The following is a 27959-nucleotide window of genomic DNA, read 5'->3' on the forward strand; positions in this document are numbered from 1 at the left end:
GATGCAGAAACACTCCACCTCTTCAAGTACTTTGCTCATGAATCAATGAGCCATACAAACATTGCATATCTGCACCAATAGTTGTATGAAAGGGGCTTCCCCCTAAAATATACGTAAATGAGTTGTCTCCCCTGAAATTTAGAAATAAAACAATGCCTTGTGCAGCATGTAGGTATGTGAACTCGTTCCGGAACAACTTATAACTGAGCAGTCTGCTCACTTCTGCACTGAAACAAGCCCTGCCAGAAGAAAACTGCAAAATAATGTACTCTGACAGGTCACTGCAGCTGTCAGTCAGCCTCCCAGGGTATGTGATGACAGCAGGTAAAGCTTTGTAATCACAGTTGACCTAAGTATTCTCTGAAAAATCAACCCACCCCACTGGGCTTCATGTGTTCTACCTACAGGGTCCCAAAATCCAAGTCCTAATCCACATTTTCTAGAACTGGAGTTGAAATAGTACATGATATCCTCCTAGAATATTCAAGGGTAAAAGGACACACATATCTATCTAAGGATTGTTTGTATAGCGCTGCTCGCGCAAAGGCCTCTCCAGTGGTTTTAATTTAGTCTTCTTACTTCATAGTAAAGAACATTTTAAAATGTGACTGCAATATGCCCCTAGGGTGTCAAGTCCCCCAGGGGCACTAGTGAGAGAACACTTGGTACTGTGCATCTGCAAGGATGAATGTTGCATCACCCTTCTCTCTGCTGACCAATTAGACTGACCACTGCTTACCACCAAGAAGCCCCAATAGGAAACACTTGAAAGAAAAACATATATTGTTATGTCCTATCCCCCTGACTGTTAGGTTACATAATGAAGGTACTCCCAGACAGATTTCTTTTCATTTAATCCCTTATTCAGATATACGCCCCTGCCTCCCTTTCCTCTACTTGGGTTTTCTGCCTCAGAGATAACTATGAACATGTGGGGTCAGACCGTGATCAAGCTTTCAAATGGACCAACATAAATATAAAGTAGGATGACCACTTGTGTCATTGTGAGTTAACCGCAGGGAGACAGGGGATGTGAATTACCTTAGGAGTGTTAGGCCATGATATGTTGCACCCCCACAATTAAAAAGGTATGGGGGTGTCCAGGGAAGGGATAGATGGTGCCTCTAGATTGGTTGGGACCAGAGAAATATATAACAGGGTGACCACTTGTGTTAGTGTAAATTAACCTCAGGGAGTGAATTACTGTAGGTTTGTTCAGGTCGTGATATCTTGCAACCCCACTATCAAAACTGTTTGTACTGTTCTTGTAAGTGTATGAATGCTGCACCTGTAGTACATGTGCATAGTATTCAACGTTATGACGTGCGGTATGTCAAGGCAAAATAGTCTGATGTAGCGGTGCACATAGGTCCGATATAATGCCCTCTCTAAACATAATGGAATATTCGCTGCAGGCCCGGGTGAAGATGTGTGGGGGACCATTTCAACAGGATGGTTGGGCTCCCCTTTCTTAGAGCAGAAAGCAGTCTGAGGCTCTTGTGGGGTGGAGGGAATACATTATAAGGGAGATAAAGATAAGGTTAATAGCCGCCAATTATCACGAGCCAGCAGGGAGCTGAAAACACTCAATGACCGCTGAATAGTTGTGAATGATCCTTCTTCATAAGAAAGTGGCCGACGTGGAGGAAACAGTGTTGAAAGTAGGTGATAATATTTCTGTTTTCCTCAAAGTGACGGCAGGATGGGTTCCAGCAGCAGCACTGCAAGACTCAGAAATTGAGCAATATATAAAGGAATATATTGCTGTGTTATTACACTGCTGAGTGGCAATATGAAGGCTGTTGCAGGCGCCCCCCTGAGGCTCGTGGCCCCTTTCATTTGAAAAAGCTGAAAGGCCATGCCGCTGTCCCTGATTCTAGGCTAATTTTATTTATTTGCATTTGTGAAGTGCACTAGCAGCCCGGAGGCATCGAGGCGCTGTTACAAGAATTTGTAAGAAGTTTTGATTCACATGTTCATGGGGAAACCATAGTTCTCTTAGTTGCAAATACAGACTCAGTGAGGTACAAGTATGACCAGTGTTACAGGCATACGTAAGATAACAGTACGGCAGTTATACAGGGATGTGCCCATATATATTTACCTTTCATACAAAGAGCTTAGTTTTAATGGCTTTGCGGAATGCTTGATGGGACTCGATCATTCTTAGATGAGTAGGGAGTGCGTTCCAATGGGTGGCGGCCAGTGTAGGAAAACTGGAGCCCCCCGCGTGGGCTTTCCTGGTTATTTGTGTGAGAATCTTGTTAGAGTAGCCCACCCACAGGGGTCTTGTGGTGGTGTGCTTGGTGGGACAAGTACGGAGGTGCAAGCTCATGGAGGCATTTGTGAGTGAGGGTAAGAGTTTTAAAGATGATTCTTTCTTTGACTGGGAGCCAGTGGGCCTGCCTTCTCACTTCGGAGATATGGGGCCTCATTACGAGTCCGGCGTTGACTCGTATTACCATTCCGCCTCTGTGATTCCCGGAATTACCGGGGCATTACAACCCTGGTTTTCCAGGAATCACGGAGGCGGAATGGTGTAAATCCCCATTCCCATTGAGTCTTATGGGACTCGATGGAAATGGGGATCATGGAAACACCGGAAGCATCTCCTAATGCTGCTGGTGTTTCCTCGTCCGCCTGCATGCGAGAGGTGTTAAACCCGCCAGGTCAGACCTGGCGGGAACATCACCTCCCGCCTGCAGGGGTCGGACTCAGGCTGTCCGGAAACAACGGTGGCGGCGTGTTTACCGCCACCGTTATTTCCAGACCGCCTGGGTCGTAATGAGGCCCATGGTCTTTTCTTGATGTACCTGTGGCTGCCCTGAGGGCGTTGTTTTGAACCAACTGGCGTTTGGCAAGATTTTTTTGAGACATTCCTACGAGGAGGGCATTGCAGTAGTCCAACCTTGAACCAATAAATCGCCCTAGAAATGGTAAGACAGTTCTGGTGGGATATGAAGGGTCTGGCTGCGTTAAGCACTTGAGTAGTAGGCTGAAGAGGAGGCAACGGCATTAACCTGTCTATCCATGGTCAGCTCCGAGTCCAAATAAACTATAGTTCGAGACCTTGATAGGAATATTATCAATGGTGAAGGATGTATACTGCTTGTCAAGGTTGCAAAGAGTAGTGGGAGACCCTATAAACAGAAGCTCCGTTTTTTCACTGTTAAGGCAGAGCCAGTAGTTGTCTGCCATCCACGATTGGATAGTGGAGTAAATGGTGGCGAGTGTGTTCATATCTGCATCAAAGTCACCCATAAGTGGGATGAGCACCTGCGTGTCATCCGCATAGTTTGTATATGAGATGCACAGGGAGTCAAGGATGCTGGACAGCGGCCTGGTGAAGAGGTTGTAAAGCGTGGGGGCAATACAGGAGCCCTGTGGAACACCACATTTAATGAGGCTGGGGGTGGCACAGGCAGAGTCAGAGAAGACTTTCATAGCCCTCTCTTTGAGAAAGGATGTGATCCACGCACATGCTTTCAGGGAGAAATTGGCCTCCGTTGCTAGGTGGCGGCACAAGGTGTTGTGGTGAACCAGGTCGAAGGCTGCGGAAAGATCCAGGAGTAGAAGGAGCGCTGGTTTGCCTGCGTCTCTGAGATCGTCCATCTGGTTCTTTAGGTCTAGGAGAGCCGTCTCGGTGCCATGGCGCGGGAGGAAGCCAGATTGCCGCAGGCCAAGGAGACGGTTCTCTTCCAGAAATCCTTGGACTTGCAGGTAGGCTGCTTTGTCCAGGATTTTTAGTAAACTTGGGATGGTGGTGATGGGCCTATAGTTCCCTGGGACAGTAGGGTCGAGGGACGGTTTCTTCAAGAGTGGGCGCACCCATGCTTCTTTAAGTCCAGTTGGAACATGGCCAGATTGGAAGGAAGCGTTAATGAATGCAGTTAGGAAGGGTGCTAGGATATGTGCCGAATCTTTGATGAGTTGGGCAGGACAAGCGTCTCCTTTGCAGTAGGAGGGTTTGATAGATTTGAGCAGGGCGATGACTTCCATCTCCGTCATATCTTTAAAGTGAAAAGGAGGGGGGAGGAGTTGGTCGTGGTGGGCTTAGGTGTTTTACTGTGCAGGTTGGCTATGAGATGGCATAGGGCTTTTTGATGGCCACACATTTTGGTTTGAAGAGAGTTGAGCTCATCTAGCATGGCAGCCTGAATACTATTGCACCAGTTCTCGTCCTTAGGAAGGGTGGGAGGAGGGGTTGAGGGTTTTTCTAATTCCCTAAAGATGGCAAATATTTCTTTGAACCCTGATTTGGTGTCATTGATTCTGGAATTGAAGGATGCAGCTTTAGCTCGGGTGATGTTCATTTTATAGGATACGGAAACGGCTTTAAAGGCACTTCTAGTGGCTTCAGTTGGGTTGGTTTTCCATGCGGATAATGCTAGCCTTTTCTGGGAGCGTTGGTCAAGAAGTTCTTGTGAAAACCAAGAGTTAGAGTGTTTGTTTTTTTTTAGCTTTTTTAAGGGTGAGTGGAGCAATGGTGTCGACCGCTACGGTGACAATTTCTTTGAAGGTGTTGGCTAAGGTTTCTGAGTTATTGGAGAATGGCGCTTGCAGGTCAGGCACTTGAAGGAGCGGTGCTAGGTTTTCGGCCGCCAATTTGCGTGAGCTCCTTGCGAAGGTTGCTGGACAGGGGGTGATGGGCCTAGAGGGCCCTTTTTTCGTATTAAGGTTGAACTGAATGTAGTGGTGGTCAGACCATGGAATGGGATTGTTGGCGATGATTTGGATGGAACAGTTATGCCGGCTGATCCAGTCGAGAGTACGTCCTTGGCATGAGTTGGTTCAGAGATAGATTGCGCGAAGCCCAGAGTGGAAAGGGCTTTGAGGGATTTGGCGTGCGAATCCTTAGGGTCATTGAGCCCTAGGTTAAGATCGCCTACGAGTATGACTTGGGACGTCTTTTTGATGTTGTCAGACAGTGATAGGATGAGGGAGTCCTGAAAATCAGAGATGGGACCAGGAGGTCTTTAGACAATATGCATGGTGATGGTGCAGTTGTGGGAGACATTGATTTTTAGTGGCAGGTAGTCACAGTTGTGATCAAGATGCCCTTCTGCCTCTCTGATATCAAAGGTATCCCAGGCAATGAGGGCCACACCTCCACCTCTTTGCATGGCACAGTCTTTTCTGATGTCCTTGTTGCTTACTAGCAAAGTATACAGCAAACATGGCTGGGAAGAACCCAGCAGCTACGCACCAGGGATATACAGCGCAGAGTCCTGTTAACATAAAATGATAAGTTCATAACTGGTTTATAAATAACCAAGTCCAAGCTGAGCTAAATACAACTCTTCCATTGGCCTGGATGTGGACGTTTGGCAGTAGATTGTGTTGCTGCAGAGCTTGCTTGGTGCCCCCATCTTTCCTTCAAGACTAGCTTGCAGAGTTTAAGTAAAAGGTATTACGTGCAGACGTAATGTTCTAGTTCCTGCGCACTGTTTGTTTTGAAGGGCTATTCCTAGCACCTTTGCTCCCAATGTTTGGTCCAACTCTTAGAGGCACAATATCCTTGCATAACAGGACATAGCCGAGTGTGGGGCAGTATTCTGGAGGGCTCGAGCAACTTCAGTGGCTGAAAGCAACAGGGGAGAACATGTAATGTTGGTTCTACCACAGTTACTGGCTGGTGAGACTATGGGCCTCATTAGAAGTTTGCCAGTCCGGAAACAATGGTACCGGTAAGCTTGCCAGTACCGTTGTTTTCGGACCGGCAAACTACAAGCAGGTCACCCGCTCACAAACCTTGACAGATGCACCGGCACTGTTGCACACAGTGCCGTGTATCCGTCCTGCCCATTTTCTGGTGCCCTGCCGTAGGGACCGCGAGGGCCGTAATGCCCTGGTAAGTCCCCATTGCCGGGCACTGGAACAAAAATGACTGGTGGCAGCTGTGCCATTTTTACCGGCACGGCTACCTCCGGACTCATAATGAGGCCCTATGTCTGCCTGTCAAATCAAGTGATACGAGACTGGGGGGAGGGCCAGTGCAGCAATAATGCAATTCCATGTGACAGTATTGGGGCCACTAGCAGAGGAGCACCAGGGTAAACTAATTTTTCCCTATACTTATTAAAACTGTCCTATTGTGAGGGTGTAAACGTAATCACTTATGAGCGCTCCAATTTTTACAGTTGAAGTCAGTGGGCCTCATTACAAGTGTGCCGGTCCGGTAACAATGGCACCGGTAAACGTACCTGCATCAGTTACCTGACCGGCACACTACGAGTCTGCGGGCGGGTGCAATCCGGGCCGCCAGGGTCAGACCTGGCGGGCAGAAAGGCACCGGCATGCAGACTTTCACGGGAAGCCGGTGCTTCCGCTATCCCCATTCCCGTTGAGTCCTATGGGACTCAAATGAGAATGGAGATTTACCATTGAGCGGCGCCTGACTTCCCAGAACACCAGGGTTGTAATTCCCTGGTGTTTATGGCAAGCAAGGTGCCGGTAAATTTTGCAAGTCTGATGGCAACCCGCCGGTAGCACAGACTTGTAATGAGGCCCAGTGTGAGATTACATTACTTGCCCAGGATCACACACTTTCGCTAAACAGCGAAGCAGGGATTTTAAACAACTGTGCATTTTGGGCACGGCCACCTTCTTCCACGCTTTACTTGGAACAAATATTTAAGTTTGCGTGTCAAGACCTACAATAATACTGTCCTATAGAGTTTAATTGTAAAATCCACAAATTGCATAGTAAAGCATCATAACAACCTGTAAATCCTTATGGTAGCATGTTAGGCCACAATAATATCAGCGTACCTTTATTTTCCACATCCTGAATGGAAAACTATAAGATGCCAAAGGCAAAATATCCATTTACCCACTTTATTTTCAGCGCTTTCAGACACACAATAAAAGAGGCGTAAAAAAACTCACTTAGGTTTGAAGATTTGTCACAAACCTCCAGCGTGTTGTTATGTATGGTTTTAAGAACATTCAATTAAGGACACGAAAGCACATTTTACGTTTTGGGATATAAAGCGAAAGCACATTTTACGTTTTGGGATATAAAGCTATTAGACGTTATGGGTGTGAAAACATTTTCAAATGGTGCTTTATTGTGTTGCTCGCTTTAAATGTCACAGATTTGCACGGGGCCTTTCAATTGGAAAGTCACCATCATGCATAAGAAGGCCTCTGCTGCTTATGATACAAGAAACGTGTTGTGGGGTTTATTACCAGCCTGTGTGTCTCAGGGGGGCTGTGACACTGGGAAATGGGTAGTGCTTGATGAGTTGAACTGTTCGCAAGCTAACATTTCCTTGCGCTCTTGGTTTGTGTGATATTCTGCATCCCCTACAGATGTCAGGAATGGGCAGGGGCGGAGCTACAAAGACATCACTGGCCAATCCCAGGAAGGGAGCTGTCGGAGGGCGGGCTATGCCGCTGTGTTGCCATTTTTCATTTTGACGCGGTTTGTATGGCTGTAGCCATCTGTGGGTGGGGTAATCAAAGTGAGCGTGGCTCCGAAGATTGACAACACTGCCTCCCTCAAGCTACCATGGGACGCAGGATAGCGTACAACACCTTAAAGGCATTTCAGAAAGTATTGGCAAACTTTTAAACAAACACAATGCTATCGGGTCCCATAGGGACTTTAAATGTGTGATTGTAAATGAAAGCAATACAAGGCCTCCGTCTAGCCTTCTCTGCCACACATTGCAAAGGGGTAAATGAAAAATCCCCTCCCCGGGGAATGCCAAATCGCCCCCGTGCAGTAAAAATAAAGAACTGAACCGTTATGCTGGAAATTCGTACCCATATGCGTTTGTCTGCATAAAACACATAGCCCCATCTGCTGCACATACCAAATCCACCAACCCCCCCCCCTCCCTCCCTCCTGCAGGAGGATAACTAACCGTTCGCTGTACTGTTCACTGCTACAGTGGAAGTCCCATTGGGACGGGAGGAACGCACTGTCCCCAGCCGCACTCCATAAAACACACGTCGCACATCTGCATGAGAAAACCCCAAAACGAACTGTACTTTAAGTAAATCTCAACCCCCAAAATACGCAATACCTCTTCCCCAATATTGCCTCACCCCTGTGATGCACGTTACATATCCCAAAAATACACCGAAATAACGGAATCCGCCTGTATTTTGAGTACATCTCACCCCCTGATGCACATTATAAACCACAGAAATACTCCCTTCCCAATATTGACAATCAACATGAGATAACTAAGACTTACCGGAAATCAAACAATCAACGACACATGTGCTTTGCAGAGGAGGAATCGCTCCCACAACGCCTTGCCTTCCAACTCGTACAAAAATGAAGATGAAGTCAACGTTGAAACCCACGTGATGCAGCGCAGCCCACGCGATGAAGTGGGGGCGGGGCGTGTTATGGTCCGTTTCTCGAATGGGAACTAGACACTACCCTTTAGGAAACGCGCATGTTCAGTTTCCAGGCAGCATCAGGTGAGTGTATGCGATCCAGCCCTTGTAGTGAATTTTAGATGCATTTCTTTTAGCATCCATCAACTTAGACTTTCTCACCCCTTTGTTGTTATTGTTAAGAGGAGCCCTTTTGCAACCCCTAGGAATGCACGTTGAAGCTGTAATTCCTTGTATTGTACTCATCACGTGTTGAAATTAAATATTGTAAGTACGTGATTTTCTAAACATCTGGTTTTGAAATTACACGGGGCAGCCTGTTGTTGGCATAGACACAGTAGCTGCTCCGAAGCTCATTTACGTACGGTTCAGGCTCTGCAATGCTTGCAGAGGCAGTAACTGCTGTGCAGCTGCTACACAGACCCTGTGTGTATGTGTATATATATATATATATATATATATATAAAATACCTGCGCAGGCTAAGGCTCGCAGACACAGTAACTGCTGTGCAGCTGCTACACAGACCCTGCTCTAGTGTACTGTACATATATAATAATACCTGCACAGGCCAATGCTTGCAGATGCAGTAACTGCTGTGCAGCTGCTACACAGACCCTGCTCTAGTGTAAGTGACTATATGTGTGTATATATATATATATATATATATATATAATACCTGCGCAGGCTAAGGCTCGCAGATGCAGTAACTGCTGTGCAGCTGCTACACAGACCCTGCTCTAGTGTAAGTGACTATATATATATATAATACCTGCACAGGCCAATGCTCGCAGACGCAGTAACTGCTGTGCAGCTGCTACACAGACCCTGTACATATATAATAATACCTGCACAGGCCAATACTCGCAGACGCAGTAACTGCTGTGCAGCTGCTACACAGACCCTGTTCTGGTGTAAGTGACTACATATCTAATAATACCTGCACAGGCCAATGCTCGCAGACGCAGTAACTGCTGTGCACAGACCCTGCTCTACTATAAGTGACTATATATATAATACCTGCGCAGGCTAAGGCTCGCAGACGCAGTAACTTCTGTGCAGCTGCTACACAGACCCTGTACATATATAATAGTACCTGCACAGGCCAATGCTTGCAGACGCAGTAACTGCTGTGCAGCTACTACACAGACCCTGCTCTAGTGTAAGTGACTAAATATCTAATAATACCTGCACACGCCAATGCTTGCAGACCCAGTAACTGCTGTGCAGCTACTACACAGAACGTGCTCTGGTGTAAGTGACTACATATCTAATAATACCTGCAAAAGCTAAGGCTCGCAGAGGCAGTGACTGCTGTGCAGCTACTACACAGACCCTGCTCTAGTGTGACTATATATCTAATAATACCTGCACAGGCCAATGCTCGCAGACGCAGTAACTGCTGTGCAGCTACTACACAGACCCTGCTCTGGTGTAAGTGACTAAATATCTAATAATACCTGCACACGCCAATGCTCGCAGACGCAGTAACTGCTGTGCAGCTGCTACACAGACCCTGCTCTGGTGTAAGTGACTATATATATAATACCTGCGCAGGCTAAGGCTTGCAGACGCAGTAACTGCTATGCAGCTACTACACAGACCCTGTACATATATAATAATACCTGCACAGGCTAATGCTTGCAGATGCAGTAACTGCTGTGCAGCTGCTACACAGACCGTGCTCTGGTGTAAGTGACTATATATATATATATATATATATATATATATATATATATATATAATACATGCACAGGCTAATGCTCGCAGAGGCAGTAACTGCTGTGCAGCTACTACACAGGCCCTGCTCTAGTGTAAGTGACTATGGGCCTCATTACGACCCTGGCGGAACGGGACAAACGGCTCCGTAAAAGGTGGCGGCGCCGTTCAACCCGTTCCGCCACATTACAAGGTCCCCTCGCGGGACACGTTAAGCACGCCTGGGAAAACCAGGCGTGCTTACCGCATCCCTCGAGGGGAAGAGGGAGCAAACAACGGGCCATCTCGTAATGGCCCGTTGTTTGCTCCCTCTCCCATTCCCATTCAGCCCTATGGGGGCTGAAATGGGCATGGGGAAGAACCGTGTCCGGGTCCTTGAGGGAGGAATTACCGGGCCATCCGACCTCGGAATGGCCCGGTAAGTCCTCATTCCGGACACGGATGCGATTTCGGCGGCAGCCATGCCGCCAATAGCGGCATGGCTACCGGCCGAACTCGTAATGAGGGCCTATATATCTAATAATACCTGCACAGGATAATGCCTGCAGACGCAGTAACTGCTGTGCAGCTGCTACACATACCCTGCTCTGGAGTCAGTGACTACATATATAAATTATACCTGCACAGGATAATGCCTGCAGATGCAGTAACTGCTGTGCAGCTGCTACACAGATCCTGCTCTGGTGTAAGTGACTACATATATAATTATAGCTGCACAGGATAATGCCTGCAGACGCAGTAACTGCTGTGCAGCTGCTACACAAACCCGGCTCCTGTGTAAGTGACTACATATATAATACCTGTGCAGGCTAATGCCTGCAGACGCAGTTACTGCTGTGCAGCTGCTACACAGACCCTGCTCTGGTGTAAGTGACTATATATATATATATATATAATACCTACACAGGCTAATGCTCGCAGAGGCAGTAACTGCTGTGCAGCTACTACAAAGACCCTGTACATATATAATAGTACCTGCACAGGCTAATGCTCGCAGACGCAGTAACTGCTGTGCAGCTGCTACACAGACCCTGCTCTGGTGTAAGTGACTACATATATAATACCTGCGCAGGCTAATGCCTGCAGACGTAGTAACTGCTGTGCAGCTACTACACAGACCCTGCTCTGGTGCAGATGACTACATATATAATTATACCTGCGCAGAATAATGCCCGCAGCCGCAGTAACTGCTGTGCAGCTACTACACAGACCCTGCTCTGGTGTAAGTGACTACATATATTATACCTGCGCAGGCTAAGGCTCGCAGACGCAGTAACTGCTGTGCAGCTACTACACAGACCCTGTACATATATAATAGTACCTGCGCAGGCCAATGCTCGCAGACGCAGTAACTGCTGTGCAGCTACTACACAGACCGTGCTCTGGTGTAAGTGACTACATATCTAATAGTACCTGCACAAGCTAAGGCTCGGAGACGCAGTAACTGCTGTGCAGCTACTACACAGACCCTGTACATATATAATAATACCTGCGCAGGCCAATGCTCGCAGACGCAGCAACTGCTGTGCAGCTACTACACAGACCGTGCTCTGTTGTAAGTGACTACATATCTAATAGTACCTGCACAAGCTAAGGCTCGCAGAGGCAGTGACTGCTGTGCAGCTGCTACACAGACCCTGCTCTGGTGTAAGTGACTACATATATAATACCTGCGCAGGCTAAGGCTCGCAGACGCAGTAACTGCTGTGCGGCTGCTACACAGACCCTGCTCTTGTGTAAGTGACTACATATATAATACCTGCGCAGGCTAAGGCTCACAGACGCAGTAACTGCTGTGCAGCTGCTACACAGACCCTGCTCTGGTGTAAGTGACTATATATATATATATATATAATACCTGCGCCGGCTACTGCTTGCAGACGCAGTAACTGCTGTGCAGCTACTACACAGACCCTGCTCTGGTGCAAATTACTACATATATAATTATACCTGCGCAGGATAATGCCCGCAGAGGCAGTAACTGCTGTGCAGCTACTACACACATCCTGCTCTGTTGTAAGTGACTACATATATAAAAATACCTGCGCAGGCTAATGCCCGATAAAAGGCAGTAACTGCTGTGCAGCTACTACACAGACCCAGCTCTGGTGTAAGTGACTTTCACAAAGTGTTTGTGTAGGGGTGATGGCATTATTTCAATGAATTGTTTGCCGATTCTTGTGGCGTAGTAGTTTTTGTTTATTTTTTTGCTTTGAGGTCTGTTGCTTTGTACAATTTGAGTTGTCTTTGGTATTTTATATAGTCTTGTCTGGTGTATTGTTCTCTCCATTTTGTTTCCATTTTGCGTTTTTTTTGTGGTGTTTTTTCAGTTCTTCTGTGAACCATTTTGCTGCCAGTTTTTTTGGTGGTGTTGCTTTGAATGTTTTAGCTGGTGCTAATTGGTCAATGGCCTTGGTGATCCAATTGTTGAGTGTGTCTTCTGTTGTATCTATGTTTGTATCGGTGGGATTTCTTTTACCTAGGTTTTTGTGGTGGGTTGATAGCATGGCGGCCTCGTCCGCTAGTTTTATTGCAAAGTTGGGGTTGTAAGAAGATGGTCTGTAGATCAGTAGGAATACTATGTTGGATTGGTCGTTGCGTTCTATCTTGATTAGGAGGGATTCATAGTCTTACGCGTTGGTTGTGATGATTCAAGATGCTCGGGTGTGTTTTTTGTGTATAATTCCGATTCCACCTCCTCTTCGGTTTTCTCTGTTGGCGTGTATTAATTTATAATTGTCGGGTATTGCTTCATTCGCGATGGCTTTATAGTTGTCTGATAGCCAGGTTTCTGTAAGGAAGAGCACGTCTGTGCCTCCTTCGCTTAGGAGGTCATTGGTTTCTGTTGAGTGTTTTGCCATAGATCTAATGTTGAGGAGACTGCAGTGTAGTATGCTGTATTTGCCTTTTGTGTTGTTGTTAGTATTGCTTGTTCTGACCAGTGTGTTGTTGGTTGGGTTTCCGTTCCAGGTGGGTTTTTCCCAGTTGAGTCTTTTGGGTGGGGTGGTTCTTTGTCAGTCAGTCTCTTTGTCGAGTAGACCGATAAGGTTTATGGCGGGGTTGGTTTGTTTCCGGGTGGTAAATAGGGTCGCTACCCCTCTGTTGTTCCAGTCTTGGTGATATAGGGGGTGCAGAGTGAGTGTGATGGTTTCCAATTTGTTCCTTGTTCTGGTTGGGGTATTGTCCATGGTAGAGACTGGGTTGGGATGGTTTATTAGTTGTCATCCGTTTGGTGTCCTGGTTGGGTCTGTATTCGTGAAGCTTGTTGGCTGTCAGTTCATTGTTGCTGTGCTGTTTTTGTTTACCACGTTGTCGTATGTGGACAGGTAGTGAGCATTGTAGTCTGTATTTGCTCTGTTACTTGTATGTCTCATTGGGCCATCTCAGAAGTTTGTCGAGTTTTTTGGGGTTGTGGGATCATGCTGGTCCGTGCCTTCCCGAGTGGTTTGGGATTTCTTATTATTTCTGTTGTCTTTTTCTGGCTTCTTTGTCTTTCTTGTGGTGAGGCATGATGCGTGGGTTGTGTTCCTTAGTTGGCGTCCTCTTTCGATTGGTGTTTTTCATGGTCTTTTGGGTTTAGTCTTTGCTATTTGTGGTTTGTTGTTGCTTGTATTTGGTAGGTTGTGGGTAGTTGATGGGATTTTGTGGTTCCGTTTGTTTATTGCTTCTTTCTTTTGTGGATCCTTTTCTTTTGATTTTTTTTATTCTGGGGGTACTTTTCGTTATGGTTGTTGATTATTGGATTTTGCGCAAAGCAAACATGAATATTGTGTGAAGGAGTGCATGTGAATACTGGCATATATTCGTGCAGTCATGTTAGGGAGAATTCTCATTTCTGTGATAATTCCCTTCAATCTTAGAGACCCCCAGCTCTTTTGCTGGACTGTAGGACTTTTTAATTTAACCCTGGAGTGAGTGAAACCCTTTTCCCACTGCATCATGTGTTTTGACCTTTGGATTATGTGTTTTCACTGTTTTGGGAGTCTGACAAACTCCATATGCATCTACTTTTTGTATGGTGACACACATCAACTTCAGTGCAGTGTCACTGAGAAATCCTTTAGATTTCTCATAAGGTGTAAAATACCTTTTCTTATGTGAACTACTGTTCCCAAGGATAGTAAAGTGAAAATGACTTTACTTACCTTTTCTCTTTGTGGGTCCAGCACACACCATTTTATGTGGAGTGCTGGGGAGTTACCTAGTAGCCCCTTATCCTACATTCTCATGTAACGTAACATTTGTATGTTGCCCTCCCTACTTTTAAATGACTAGTGGTAGTGGTTTAATTTTTCCTACCATTGTGTTTTTCTACCGCAGGCTGAACCCTCAGCTGCAGTACAGCACCCAGGGGTCACCATTTTATCGAAACGGCCCCTGTCTTCTTTTTTTTGCCATTTTCTGTTTCTGAGGTTATCTTGGGTTTTACTCTGTGCGTCAAACAGATTGAAGACCTTTGTTTGTCTTGCCGTTGGCGCACTTCAGCCCTGAGTCACGCCTCTGGCTCCAGTTTGTCTGGATGTGAGGATGTGAGGGAGGGTCCCGAACCTCCCCTGTCCTTTGTCTCTAGTAATACCTGAATGCAACCAGTCCTGAATGGCTGGCTGGCTGTCCTTTCAGGACAGTGACCCTGATGTGTGATTGACAGCCTAGGCTGTGCATGAATGGGAGAAACCTGCTTAAAAGTCGAGGTTTTTGGGACTAGAGGCAGAGTCGACCACTGGGAGAAACATCCGACGAAGAAACCGTGAACGAAGCTTGCTGCATTCTCCTGGACCTTTGAATTGCCCGGTGAAGCCCTGCTGATGTGCTGAAACTCCCTTTTCAGACAGAGAAGCTCCGGAATGGACTTCTCCCCTTGGGTTAGTGGGACCAACTAACCCATAGACGACTCCACTGGACCATCTTCCCTGTCTGGCTGTACTTCTTCATTGCTGCAAGAACCAAGTGCCAGGGGTCGAGTAATCCGTAGTCGAGTGAAGCGTCTGAAATCCGGCTAGAAGCTCCAGGAGTCTCCTAAGGACCCTCCAGAAGCAGGACGACCAGAGCTAGAGTCCCCTCATCAGACCCAAGGAGTGAAGGAAGCCAAACCGGTACCAGAGATCCGCAACAGTGCCGTTTACTAAGCGCTGAAACCCGCAAAGTGCCACAGAACCGAAAAGAGCCCGTAGCCGCCAACGACCACCGAAGTACCACCGCAGGAGCCCTACAGATGTCCTCCCTCTTGTCCCCACGACTAAGGCTCAGGAATATGGGGTCTGCAACGCTGTAGCAGGACAGAAGCCAGCTGGACCACTCTTATTCAAACCAGAGGTACTGTTTAGACTTGGGGTACTTACCTCACCTTCTTGTAGCCTTGCTTTTCTCAGTTGGGAATTGCATTGGCTTACTTTTAGAGTTGATTCCAACTCTTTTTTCATAGCTTGCGACCCTACACGTGATTTTCTAACAAACTCTCTAACTTTGTGCAAGACATTTCATTCTAAGAAGTGCCTCAGCTCCATAAACTGTTTCAAATTGACTTTGGCTTTCCTGGGTCCCTGCAGACTCTTCTAGCCCACTGACTTTGATATGGTTTGTCCCTCATAGGTGGTAACTTGTTTTAGACTGTTACTGCTGGAAAAGGCATGTCTAGTTTTCATTGGAAGATTTATTTGTCCTCACATATACTGAGAACCTGTTTAACCTTTTTCATTCCTTAAACCTTTCCTTTCTACAACCTCAGAATCTGCAAAGTATAACTAGTGTGATCTATAAATGCCATTACTGTCCTTGTGATTGAAGTCAACCCATGGTGTAGCAATTGTGTATGAAGCATATCCAAAGATTATCCCCTAACTTGCTCTGATTCTGAAAAGTAATTTAAAAGTATATTTACATTGTTACATGAATTGCCTTTCTAAAGAACACTTATTTATAAAAATGATGTTAATTAAATAAATAACTATTTATAACTGAAACCTTGAGTGTAAGTGTTACTTGGCTGCTTGTATTTACAGATTTCATTTGTACAGCTCTACAGCTCACAGTTATCCTTCTTGAGATAGGCCTGGCTGCTCAGTCACACTGCCATACTGTGTAGTTCAGACCTATACCAATTTTAATTTAAAGTATTTTTATTGGTTTTCGTGATAAGATAAGACATTACAAACTCGTGAATTAAACAAGTGAAGAAGAGAGAAAGAGAGAATAAGATGAGGAGAAAGAAAGAGAGGAAAAAAAACAAGAGGAAACTTATCCAAAACAACGATAGTCTTCGTATATTGTAGTAAGTGAAGTTCGTGATGGTAGTTCAGTCCAGAGTATGGCTTCTCAGGAAGTGGGGGGGAACAGCTGCAAGAGGCATGTACTTTGTAATAGTGGGGGTCTGTCATTGGGAACCGCAACAGGTGTTCAAGGGGGCTTATGGTCCGCGTCGAAGTGCATGCCCGTTAGAAGGGCCCTCCAAGCGACCAAGGAGCCGCTTGTGGCTTCTCCACTGGATGTAGTTCCTTCCTGCCAGGCTCTGGTCTCTGCCGTCGTCCACCTCGCCATTTCGTTAAACCATCGCTCGTGTCTAGGGCCCGCTGGTGTCTTCCAGGCCATCGCTATAGTTCTTTTGACAAGTATACATGAAATGTCCATCAGTTTCACGAGGTGTTTGAATTTACTCGGTCTGGGGTATGTACCCAATAGACACTCTCCTGGTGACCATTCGTATCGCTCCATACCGGCGTCTCTACAGGATTGCTTGGCTTTCGACCAGAGTGTCGTCACTTTGGTGCAGGACCAGAACATGTGAATCATGTCTGCCCTGTCGTTCCCGCACCATGGGCATACCGGCGGAACCTTCGCGTTGAACGAGGCAACCCTGTGGGGGGTCATGTAAGTTCGGTAAAGGACGTTCAATTGTATCTGGCCAAATCTGGAGTTTCTCGAGACATTCTTGGGGAATATTAGTGCTCTTTCCCATTCTTTATCAGTGAGCGGGGCTGCGAAGTCTGCTTCCCATTTCGCCCTCAGTGTCGCTCCCTTAGGGTTTGGTTTGTCGATGAGCCTGTTGTATAACCTGGAGACAGGTCTCCATCCATCAGAGAGGTCATACATTTCTTGTAGTAGAGGGTCCGAGGTAGGTTCCTCTGGCCAGGTGGGCCACTGATTCTTGGCGGTACGTTTAAGCCTATGGTACCAAAGGAACTGGCCTTTGGACAGCCCTTCGATTTCCTGGATCGATTCAAAGTCCCTGAACACTCCATCTTCAAACATGTCTCCCCATGTGTATATCGCGGCTTCCTCCCACTTCCTTGCTATGGGGAGGTCTGCCTCCTTCTTGCACACATCAGCCATTATGGGATGGTCCGAAGAGTATGGGTGTTGCACCTTCCTGATGTGGCAAGTCCTGGTCCATATCTGTCTGCCAAGCCCGACAACCATGGGAGTTTCCGGAGAGCGGCTGAGGGGATCCCACAGGGTTTCCTTGGGGGTTAGGTTGGTGTGGTGTTGCTTCAGCAGCTCCAGTTCAGCTGAAGATTCGTCTGACAGCCATCTTGTGATGTGACTGAGCTGGGCGGCCAAGTAGTAGAGCTGGAGATCCGGAAGTTTGATTCCACCCTCTTTATGTGGAAGGGTTAATGTGGCCAGTGACAACTTATGCCTGTGGGGTCCCCATAAAAAGTCCTTGATAATAGCTTCCAATTTCCTGAAGAAGGGGGGCCGTATGTAATGGCAAATATTCACGAAGAAATATAAGAAGCGAGGAAGGATTATCATTTTAACTATCGCCGCTCTCCCCACCATTGCCAGTGGGAGTTTAGACCAGAATTTTACGGACCGTCGGAGGTTGGTGACGGCTGCTTCTGTGTTGTGCTCATGTGTGAGCTGTGGGGTGTGGCTGAGATTAATCCCCAGGTATCTGAACTTCTCGAGTTGCCATTTTATCCCTATGATTGGAAGGTCCTCCGCTGAGATGTCTCTCAATCCGGCCAGGGGGAATGCTGAGGATTTGTGTCTACTAAATTGGATTCCGGAGTATCTCGCGTAGTTGTCGAGTACCTCCAGAGCTGTCAATGCATTGAACTCAGGGTCTTTTAGGTACAAGAGAACATCATCAGCATACAGTGATATTATGTTATAGGCGTTGCCCACCTTAATGCCGGCATCAAAGAGTTGCTGACGAAAGTATAAGGCAATCGGTTCCAGTCCCAGTATGTACAGCATGGGCGAGAGTGGGCATCCTTGTCTCGTGCCCCTCTGTATTTTCCAGGATTCTGAGACTGTGCCGCCTGTCTTGACCCTGGCCACAGGGGAGTTGTAGAGAACCTGGACCCATCTGATAAAACCATTCCCGAAACCAAAGGCCCGCAGGGCCTCCACCAGCCACTCCCAGTAGATGGAGTCAAAAGCCTTAATGGCGTCAAGTGACAGTATCGCTAGTTCTTCCTCCGAGTCGTGAGTTTCGGCCATGATGTGTTGGAGCCTCCTCAGGTTGGCTGTGGTGTTGCGGCCTGGGACAAATCCGTTCTGATCTTCATGGATTATGGACCCTAGCACTCTAGCTAGTCTGCTGGCCAGTATTGAGGTGAGGATCTTGCTGTCATAATTGAGCATGGCCAGGGGTCGGTACGAGTCGCAATCAGTGGGTGGTTTATGGGGTTTAAGCATGGGGATGATTATGGTTTCTCTCATGGTGTTGGGAAGGATCCCATTTGTGTAAGCTTCTTGGTAGACTTCGTGTAGGATGGGGGTGAGAATGGGTTCGTATGCTTTATAGAATTCTGGCGTGAGTCCGTCGCTACCTGGGGTCTTAGAGGTGGCGAGCGACCTGATGGCCCATCTTACATCATCGGGAGTAATGTCCATGTCTAGTTCGGTTCTCTGTTCGCTGGTTATTTGGGGTATGTCGATCTCACCCAGGGTGTCTATTATTTCCGTGGTGGGGATTCGGGTTTCATGAGCATATAGTTTTGAGTAGAACTCGGCAAATGCTTTGTTGATCCCCATCTGCGTTCTGTGGGATGTACCCTCTGCATCTATTATCTCCGTTGGCAAGTGTTTGGGGTGCTCTCTTCTGCATAACCAAGCCAGCAGCTTGCCCGGTTTGTCCGATTCTCTGTGGGATCGAGCGGTGTATGTGGCAAAGTCAAATTTTTCAAGTCTGTCCCAGGAGAGCTGACATTTCTCTCGGGCCGTTTTCAGTTCCGCTTCGACCCCCGGGGAGGTATCAAGAAGTTCAGACCTATACCAAAAGGTCGGCTTACCTAATACCAAGCAGATACGTGTTGTGTAGTCTCACACAGTGGGACAACACCAATTCTTACCTAACAAGCAGCATGGAAATATATTGATTGTGAGGGTGCTGGGTTCCTGCTTTTGACTGGGTTGGAAAAGTATTCTCACCCAGGGGGTGCATGCTATGTTTAGGCCTCTTTCTTCCACTTTGGCCCAACATAGTCTCAGACTTTATCCATTCCACATTGGGGATTGTGAGGGTGATGGGTGCCTGCTTTTGACTGGGATGGCAAAGGATTCTCACGGGTGCATGCTATGTTTAGGCCTCTGGCTTCTACTTTGGCCCAACATAGTCTCAAGCTTTACACTTGCCACAGTGGGGGATCATTCAGCATAAGTGCAACTAAGCAAAAGCAGAATGACAATCTGTATTGGTCCGCATGTCATCCTACAAACTCTGATGTTCTGAAGTAATCAGTATGTCATCTTCAATCATCAAGAACAAACATGTTTCATGGCAATGCTCTTGAAGTAATCAGCAGGTCATCCCAGAATCATCCCCAAATCATCAGGGACAAACGTGCAATCTCTTGAAGTGATCAGTAAGTCATCCTAAAAGCATCAGGAACAAAGAGTTTTCTAAAATGGGGATAATGTTAGCATATTCATTAAGTCATTCTAAGCTCATCCCCAAATCATCATCCACCATTCTAAGAAATTTGCTGATGACTTTAACAGCGTGATGACGTCTGATGATGTGGGAATGACTTCTAGTGTAGTTCGATGATCTTCAGATGACCCCAGGATGGTCTCTAAAGTCATCCTTTTAGACCAGGGTTCCTGCCTGCCAGCTATCAAGACCTATTACCAAAACCCGGGACCACTGCATTTTCCAATGGAAAAGTAATCTTGAGAAAGGGGGACGGAACACCCAATTCCAGGACAATCCCTGGAAAGTCTGGTCACCCTAACCATTACCTCCACGTCCCTCTTCCTCATCCCAGTATTTACTGTGAGGTCCCAACCTCCACTTCAGGAATCCATTCCATCTTTTAAATTCACTATACATGCCCAATCTCTCAACCCTGAGAGCATACCACTCCCAGCTGCCAACAGTGTGTCAGTTTTGAATTTTCCTGCCATCCTGGCAGGATCTATGATGGGAAGCCGGGCAGCGTACTGCTGCACCTACCCTCTCCTTTGCAGTGCTTGGAGGGGCACCTATGTTGTGCACTTCCCCTGCATCCTGGGTTAGGGGGTACGTGGGGCTTGGTTGAGGGTTACTTACTCCATAGCTCTCAACCTTTCATGTTCAAAGGGTGGGTGAGAACATTTCATTTTAGGCCGGACTGTATGGCGCACATTCCCTGCGCCATAGCATGGTAACGGGGTGTGGAGGCTCTGGCTGCATGAGGCGTGACTGTGGCAGCCTTCAGGAGGGAGAGACGGCTTCTCGATTACGGGGAGGCTTGCAGTCCTGCTGGGTGCAGGCTCGACATGGTCCGGTCGGGCTTGCTATTTGGATGCCCAGGTGCCTCAGGGCAGGGCCCTGGACTGATCGCTGATGCATTTGACCTGCTCAGCCTTGCATGCCCTATAACGAATGGCCATTGCTGGGCTCCTTTTTGTTCTGGTGCTTGGCTGTGCTGTTGATGCTTTCCTTGAGTGCCGTTGCTCTGCCGCTGTATTGCTCCTGGGCTGCTGTGGTCTCGCTGGTGCTTTGCTGCTGTCCTGCTGCAGCCACTGTCTAGCTGGTGCTCGGCGAGGTCAGTCAGGGCTCCTAGTAAGATGGTGTTCAACAGAATCGTGCCTCTTTGAGGGACGACACTGCTAGTTTCCCCTCTTCCTCAATGGGCAAGGTCCGGCGGACTTCTTTAAAATGCAGGAAGGTGTCTGTGGAGTGGTTGGTGTGCATTTGCCAGGAGGCCTTGAGGAAGGAGGCGTGCTTGCGGAAGAAGTCCAGGCAGTCCTGGGCATTGCTGTCGTCCTAATCCTCTTCAAAGGATGAGTTGTCTGGTGCCTCTGATGCGGAGCCCTCTGATGCAGAGGAGCTCAGGGTGAAGTATCTGGACCATGAAGCGTTGCCTGCGGTCCTTCTTCAGGTGGCAGACTGCATCGGATTTCCGTAGGTGCCACTGGTTTCTGCTGTGCTGTCTGGTGCCCCTCCTCCTTTTAGGCAATTCAAGCATACAACCAAGGTGGGGCTGCCTCTGGAGATAGAGGTTAAAAAGGAATGCTGGAGAAAGGGGCAGTTCCTTGTTTCATGTCCAAAGTCTACCCCATACAGGGGAGGAGGTGGTGCTTCCTTGTGCTCCCCAGGTGGATACTATTCTGTTGAGTTTGGTGGGTCACTCTTCCATGGCAGCCAAGGAGGCAACTGTGCATGATCAGGTGAACAAGAAGGTGGATTCTGCTTTGACAAGGCACTACGTCATAGCACTAATGGCCTTTCGGGAGGCTATGCACGCCTCCTACACAGCAGAGACTGTGCCTGGTGGCTATCGGGACTTGTCAAAGCTTGTGGAGGAAGGGGTTGACTGCACCGTTGCTGCAGGCTATGCAGTCACAGGTGGAGCTGCTCTCAGATCTGGCTCATGGTGGGGTCCGGGCTGCAACAGTGGTGATGGAGGCTGTGGTGTCTGGCAGTCTGCACCACTTGCATTGGCATTCTGATGGGCAACAGAAGGCAGTGGCTCTGAAGATTCCTTTTGAAGGGAAGATGCTGTTTGGTGACTGCCTACAAAGCCGGGTGCATTGTGTGTTTAAAGCTGACAAGCTCTGCAGGCATTCTCTTTGGTAGAATTTCCTTTTTGAGTGTAATTCTCCCCACTTTGTGAGTCCTCCAGCATTTCTGCTGGATTATTGGATTTTCGGACTGATTCTCCCGAGTGAGACCTTTTTCCACACTTGCCCATTCTTTTACTGTAACGGTGGCAACCCCTTTTATTTCTTTTTGATACTTTTTAATGGAGTTATGCTTTCCTCCATGTTTTCTGGCATCTACTCGTTGAGCTTTCCTTTTTATTTTACCTGTGTTAACACAGGTTACCAGGATAGAGAGACACCCCTTTATCCCTCCTGTATTTTAATTGTGAGATCAGCACACCCCACTTTATGTGGAGGGCTGAGGGGAAACATGGTCTCCCTTTCCTCAACGTTCCAGTACATGTTAGTTACTGATACAAGTTCATCTGACAGGCTGGTGGCAGTGTACCTTTTTGCAAGACTTTTGTTGCAGTCTGCCATTGCAGCTGCGACAAGGGACACTAGGGTCCCCTTTTGCCTAAAATGGTGGCTGTACTTTTCTAAGCCCTGTTCATGATGGCTTTTTCTCTTGCTTGAGCCTTCTTCTACCTGCCTGGGTGGGTGAGGTCCCAATGGTCTTTTGTCTTTGGCGGGCTTCCCTTGGTAAAGCACGCCAAGGCTCTCGAGTGCCTGAAAGGACAGGAAGTGGGGGAGGTGACAGAAGCTCCCCTGGTCTTTGTCCTGCAGTGTGCCTGCCTGGAACCAGTTCAAACTGGGCAGCTGGCTGTCCCCTTCGAAAGCCACCCCCAGATTTACATGAAAAGGTTTGTCTGGTGATTGGTGGGCTCAGCCACTTTTCTTGCATAAAAGAGGAGTGTCCTGGGGCTGAATCTCAGAGTCGACCACTGGACTGGGGACCTGCAGAGGAATTCATAGAAGGACATCCCACAAACCTCCAAGCGACCACCAGAGCCGTTCAATGACCACTGCAGACCCGACCCCGAATTCCAAGCGACATTGAAAACGACTTCCTCCCGTGGACTGGTGAGCCTACCCAGTCTCAAGACCACCTGCATTTTGCGCCATCGCCCGAAGAGCTGCGACCCTCCCGGGCTACACACTCCCAATACCCTGGGACCTGTGCCTTTTCACAGTGCAACGTCTTGTGAAGTGCGTTTTCGGCTGAAACCTTACGGGCATCCTTCCTGTACTGCAGTGACTCCTTTCCACCCCTCAGCTGTGTCATGGACCGAAAACCGAAGAGAAGTCTACCGGACAACTAACCATCACTGACCCGAAGCCTGTGAAGGGCTTCAACACAGTTAAGCTGTTACTTGCACCCCCTTCCAGAGCACCCCGAGTCCCATTGGGGTGAACAACCCATTGGGCTCTAACTTGCCAACGTAACTGCTGCTTACCCGCAAACCTGAAGAAACCTTCATAGACTCTGCTATGTCTGCTGCTTACCTGCCTCTTTTCCTCCTCAGCCCTTGGTCACTGGGCCCCCAGTGTCCCCCTTGACTCTGTGAGGCTCACCTAGGATAGGGTTGGACTGTTTAAGATTAGCTAAGCATGTGTTACTTTAAGTTACAATAGCTGATCTAAAGTTTGCTTATTAGTTGCAGTAGTTTCTCTCACTTTGTGTTGCTTTACATTTGATTTAAAGTGTGCTACCTTTTAATAAGACTTCTAAAGTCTTAGTGTATATAAAATCACTATTTATGTATTCCTTCTAGTGTGTCAGTGTTTCCTTGAACTAGTGGTATACTTTAAGTACTGTCTGCCTCACTACAACCCTTCTCCCTCCTACACTAAGCCTGGCTGCTGAGCCATTGCTACCAAACCTTTGCGTACTTCGGGGTAAACCTAAAGGGTGTAAAGCTCCCTAACACATTCTAACACTAGGCCCTGGTTGGGAGCGTTTTGGAGACATACGCTTTGGGGTTGCGCTGTAGCCAAGGGAGGGTATCAGAAGCCCTCTGGCATAAGTCATCCAGAGTTGCCTCATAAGTCTGTCAAGACCTTTGCCCTGGTGGTCCCACAGAAGTCATGACGCCAGGTGTGTGGAAGCCCTAATCTGCTGGTTCTGCATACATGTATGGCCTCATCTTTCGACATCTGGGTGAACTGGATTGTTTGGTTGGGGATTGAAATTGAGTTTGCCGCTCCTCCCCCGTGGTTGTGGGGGCTGGCAACTTCTGTCCCCAGGAAGGCGATGGAGGCTCTGGCCATGACGCAGGGGATTCTGCACTTGTGGACAAAGGGGTAATTCACAAGGTTACCCGGAAAGAGAAGGCTCAGGGCTTCTACGTCATAATTGTGGTTCCAAAACCGAACAGAAAGTCCAGGCCGGTCACTGACTGGAAGAGACTGAATATGTTTGAGCAGACACTGCACTTTAAGATGCAGAGTCTGCAGCGAAAGATCCCGTTGGTCGAAGCATTCTCATCAGAAATATCTGAAGTTTGCATTCATGGGCAAGCACTTCCAGTTCAGGGCTCTTCCGTTTGGCCTCAAAACTGATGCCAGTGTCTTCACGAAGGGATTGGGTCTGATGGTGGCTTTCCTTCATGCCATTGGGATACAGCTTTTACCGTACCTGGACAATTGACTGCTCAAGGCTTTCTCCAGGGATATGTTGGTGGAGAATTTGCAGGGTGCTGCAGGATCTGGGGTTCCTGCTCAATCTGCAGAAGTCTCACTTAGAGCTATCCCAGGACCTTTAGTACATTGTGGCCTGCTTTTCGACAGCACAGGGGTGTGTGTTGCTGCCATTGTATCGGGTGGTTCGCCTTCAGCTTCTTTTGGGGCTCCTGCTAGCAACAGACCAGGTTACGTTACTGTCAGGGAAGTGCTCTGAGTGCAGTGGCACAGCTTAGTGTGTGTTTGTATTTCAATGGGCAAGGCTTCACATGTGTTTGTTGGTGTTTCACCTACACCATTGCTGGAGGACGGGCTCTCAAGCTTATGAGTCACGGATTGCAGTTTTCCCAGAACTGAAGGTTCAGCTTCAGTGGTGGATGGACATGGACAATCGTCTGCGTGGACTTCCGCTGGTTCACCCCTTGTCGAACCTAATTACTACCAAAGCCAGTGACCTCGGGTGGGGAGCAGTGTTTGAGACAGTGCTCAGGGGTGTCAGATGGCTTTTCAGGCCCACTCATTCATCCAATTGGAAGAAGCTGGCAGTGATTTTTGAGGCTCTCCAAAGATTTTCTTCCTGCATCCTAGGGTACGGAATGGACAATACCATGGCAATATTCGGCATACCCACTCTTCAACACTGAAGAAACAAGACACACACCTGCGCCACAAAAAACAAAAGCCCTGCAAACTCCAAGCACTCTACTGACTCTCCACAACACCCTAGACGCATATACAACCATGCATCAAACACCACACGTCATCGATCAACAAGCACATAGTGACTGTTTTTTCCAAACTGAAGCTACCAACAGCACATCAAATCTCTCTTGCTCTTTTCCCTCTCAATCCCACTAACTAACCTACCTTAACCACCTTCCTTTTCAGATCCGCCTGGGGACCATGGAAATGGCAGCGGTGCATGTTATAAATCACAATAACATAACAATGGCGGATATGAACCGCCAAGGTGGGACTTGGTCCTGTTAGCCGGAGTTGCTGGCACTCCTGCTGGGCAGCTGGATGGAGTGCAACCTGCTGTCTTCGGTAAACAGGTCTTCCATCAGTAAAAGGGAAGTTCAAAGACACAAACCCTAATCTATCATAGGGCTACAGGTAGGTTTCTGGGTTAGACTTCCCATAACAAACTGTCTAAAGCTACTTGGTGCCTGTGGGGTCCACAGGGCCAGAGACTCCTTCCTTAGGGGTTGCCGGTGAATGTTGTCCTGAGCGGTAGTTACTTGGCTTCCAAATGATAGCTAATTTCTTTCCTTTGTGGATTAGCAGACTGCATTCAATTTCTCGTTAGGCCCTTCTGGCTCAGATTCTCAGGGGGCCCTCCTGGCATTGACACTAAGAGAGATTGCCTGGCTCAGCTGTTCCACAAGCCTCATTTCTCTTTCTTGGTGCGTTTGTCAGTTCCACCTGAATCGTAAATATGGCTCTCATCTAGCCTGCGTTTCGCTTCTGTTCTTTCTCCCACTTTCCCGTTTCTCTACATGCAAGTCTTATTTATTGTCCTTGGTTTGACCTGCCACTTCCAAAATAATCTAGATTATGGCTCATGGCCGCCCTATGTTTTTCGTTCTTTTTTTGCTCTGTTTCCCCTAGGTTCTTTAAGTGTCATGCCTTAATCAAATCACTGACCACTAGTAAGGACCCTGGTAACGACGGAGTTCTATAAAACGTATGCTACAACTTTGACCCCAGTCCTATATGAAGTGTTTAAGGAGGCATATGACAATGAGATACTCCCTGAAAGCATGAGGGAAACACTGGTGATCCCAATTCCCAAGTCAGGAAAGGCCACAGATGAATGTGATTCATACCGCCCACTAGCTAAGCTAAATTACGATGTCAAAATACTAACGACTATCCTGGCAAAGCGTTTGTGGAAGGTTATTGAGGGCATAGTGCATGAGGACCAGAACGATTTCCTGCGCAGGTTACAACACGTCATGGCGCAAACAGTAGACTCCCCGGAAAACTATGCAATAATCTCACTAGACGCAATAAAGGCGTTTGATTCGATATATTGAGAATGGCTACTTGCAGTGCTCAAGGAAATTGGGGACTATTTCATTAGTCGAGGCGCTGGGATATCCAGAGGGGGACGAGACAAGGATGCCCATTATCGCCCATGTTGTATGTGCTGGGACTGGAACCGATAGCGATTTACTTTCGGAAACAGTTCCTTGAGGCGGGATTTGGGTTGGGGGCTATAACCATATGATATCATTATATGCGGACGATGTACTACTGTACTTGAAGGACCCGCACCTAAATGCTCTGACAGTCCTAGATGGGTTGGACAACTATGCAAAGGTATCGGGAATCTGTTTTAGCAAGGAGAAATCTTGCGCCTTCCCCTTAGCGGGACTGAGAGGTGGAAATTAGGAAGATTTACTGAGTGTGGGACTGAAATGGCAGCTCGAAGGATTTAAGTATTTGGGAGTGCACATCAAACACAGCCCAGAGCTGATGCATGAAAGTAGCACCGCCAATGTGGTGAAGGGTATACGGAAATCTATGAGGTTTTGGACCAAACTGCCACTATCAGTGATGGGCAGAGTGGCTGTAACCAAAATGATAATTTTGCCAAGGATTCTGTATTTCTTCTATAATGTACACTGTTACATCAAGGCTTCTTTTTTTTTTACTACTGGAAGTGTTGCTGAGACAGTTTCTGTGCGGTACAACACGACACAAACTAAAGCTGACCATGCTAACACTCCCATACAGGGAGGGGTTCAGTTACCGGACTTAGAGAAATACTACTTAGCGTCACAACTGAGTTTTGTGGCTAGATGGCTTTCAGACAAGACTACACCAGGGACCACCTTATTAAGGCAGTTGGTAGCACCGGTACAACTGAAGGAAATATTGTGGGTACCTCTGAAATGCATGGGCAGTTTCCCCATGATTGTACAATTGGGAAGACAGGTGTGGAATAGAACCAAGGTGCTGATGAAGCTTAAGCAACCCTACTCTCCTGAGATCCCATTAGCCGCCAATGTTTGTAAGACCGTAGCAGATCTACGAGAGATGAGACGCTGGGAAAGATGGGGTATTTACACCTGGAGTGATGTACACGATGGAGGTGTGTTTAGAGAGTTTGGGTCACTGCAAGATAAGGATGGGGCCCAAGGGGGCCAGTTTCTGTGGTACCAGAGGATCAAACAGGCGGCTAAAACCAAATGGGACAAATGGCCAGAAGAGTCGGAGGCAGTCCCTCTATTGACCCTAATGTATAGTTTGAGTGATGGCTGCAGACCGTAGTCCAGAATATATA

The 27959-nt window shown here is 47.5% G+C and overlaps 1 protein-coding gene and 1 long non-coding RNA gene across 9 annotated transcripts in view; one reads left to right on the forward strand and one right to left on the reverse strand.

The window, feature by feature from the left end:
- WDR55 (WD repeat domain 55) overlaps positions 1–8333 on the reverse strand; it is a 415882-nt gene extending 407549 nt beyond the window's left edge. For all 8 annotated transcript variants that reach the window (XM_069654228.1, XM_069654220.1, XM_069654223.1 and 5 more), the window contains exon 1: positions 8208–8333. The gene's annotated coding sequence lies outside the window, so the exon portion shown is untranslated. The remainder of the gene's footprint in view (positions 1–8207) is intronic.
- A 39-nt stretch (positions 8334–8372) lies between these two features.
- Positions 8373–27959, forward strand: part of LOC138582682 (uncharacterized) — a 63659-nt gene continuing 44072 nt past the window's right edge. The window contains exon 1 of the long non-coding RNA XR_011305061.1: positions 8373–8439. This is a non-coding gene — a long non-coding RNA (uncharacterized lncRNA). The remainder of the gene's footprint in view (positions 8440–27959) is intronic.

The sequence above is a fragment of the Ambystoma mexicanum genome, chromosome 3q (assembly GCF_040938575.1).
Source record: "Ambystoma mexicanum isolate Mex_15411 chromosome 3q, UKY_AmexF1_1, whole genome shotgun sequence".
NCBI lineage: Eukaryota > Metazoa > Chordata > Amphibia > Caudata > Ambystomatidae > Ambystoma > Ambystoma mexicanum.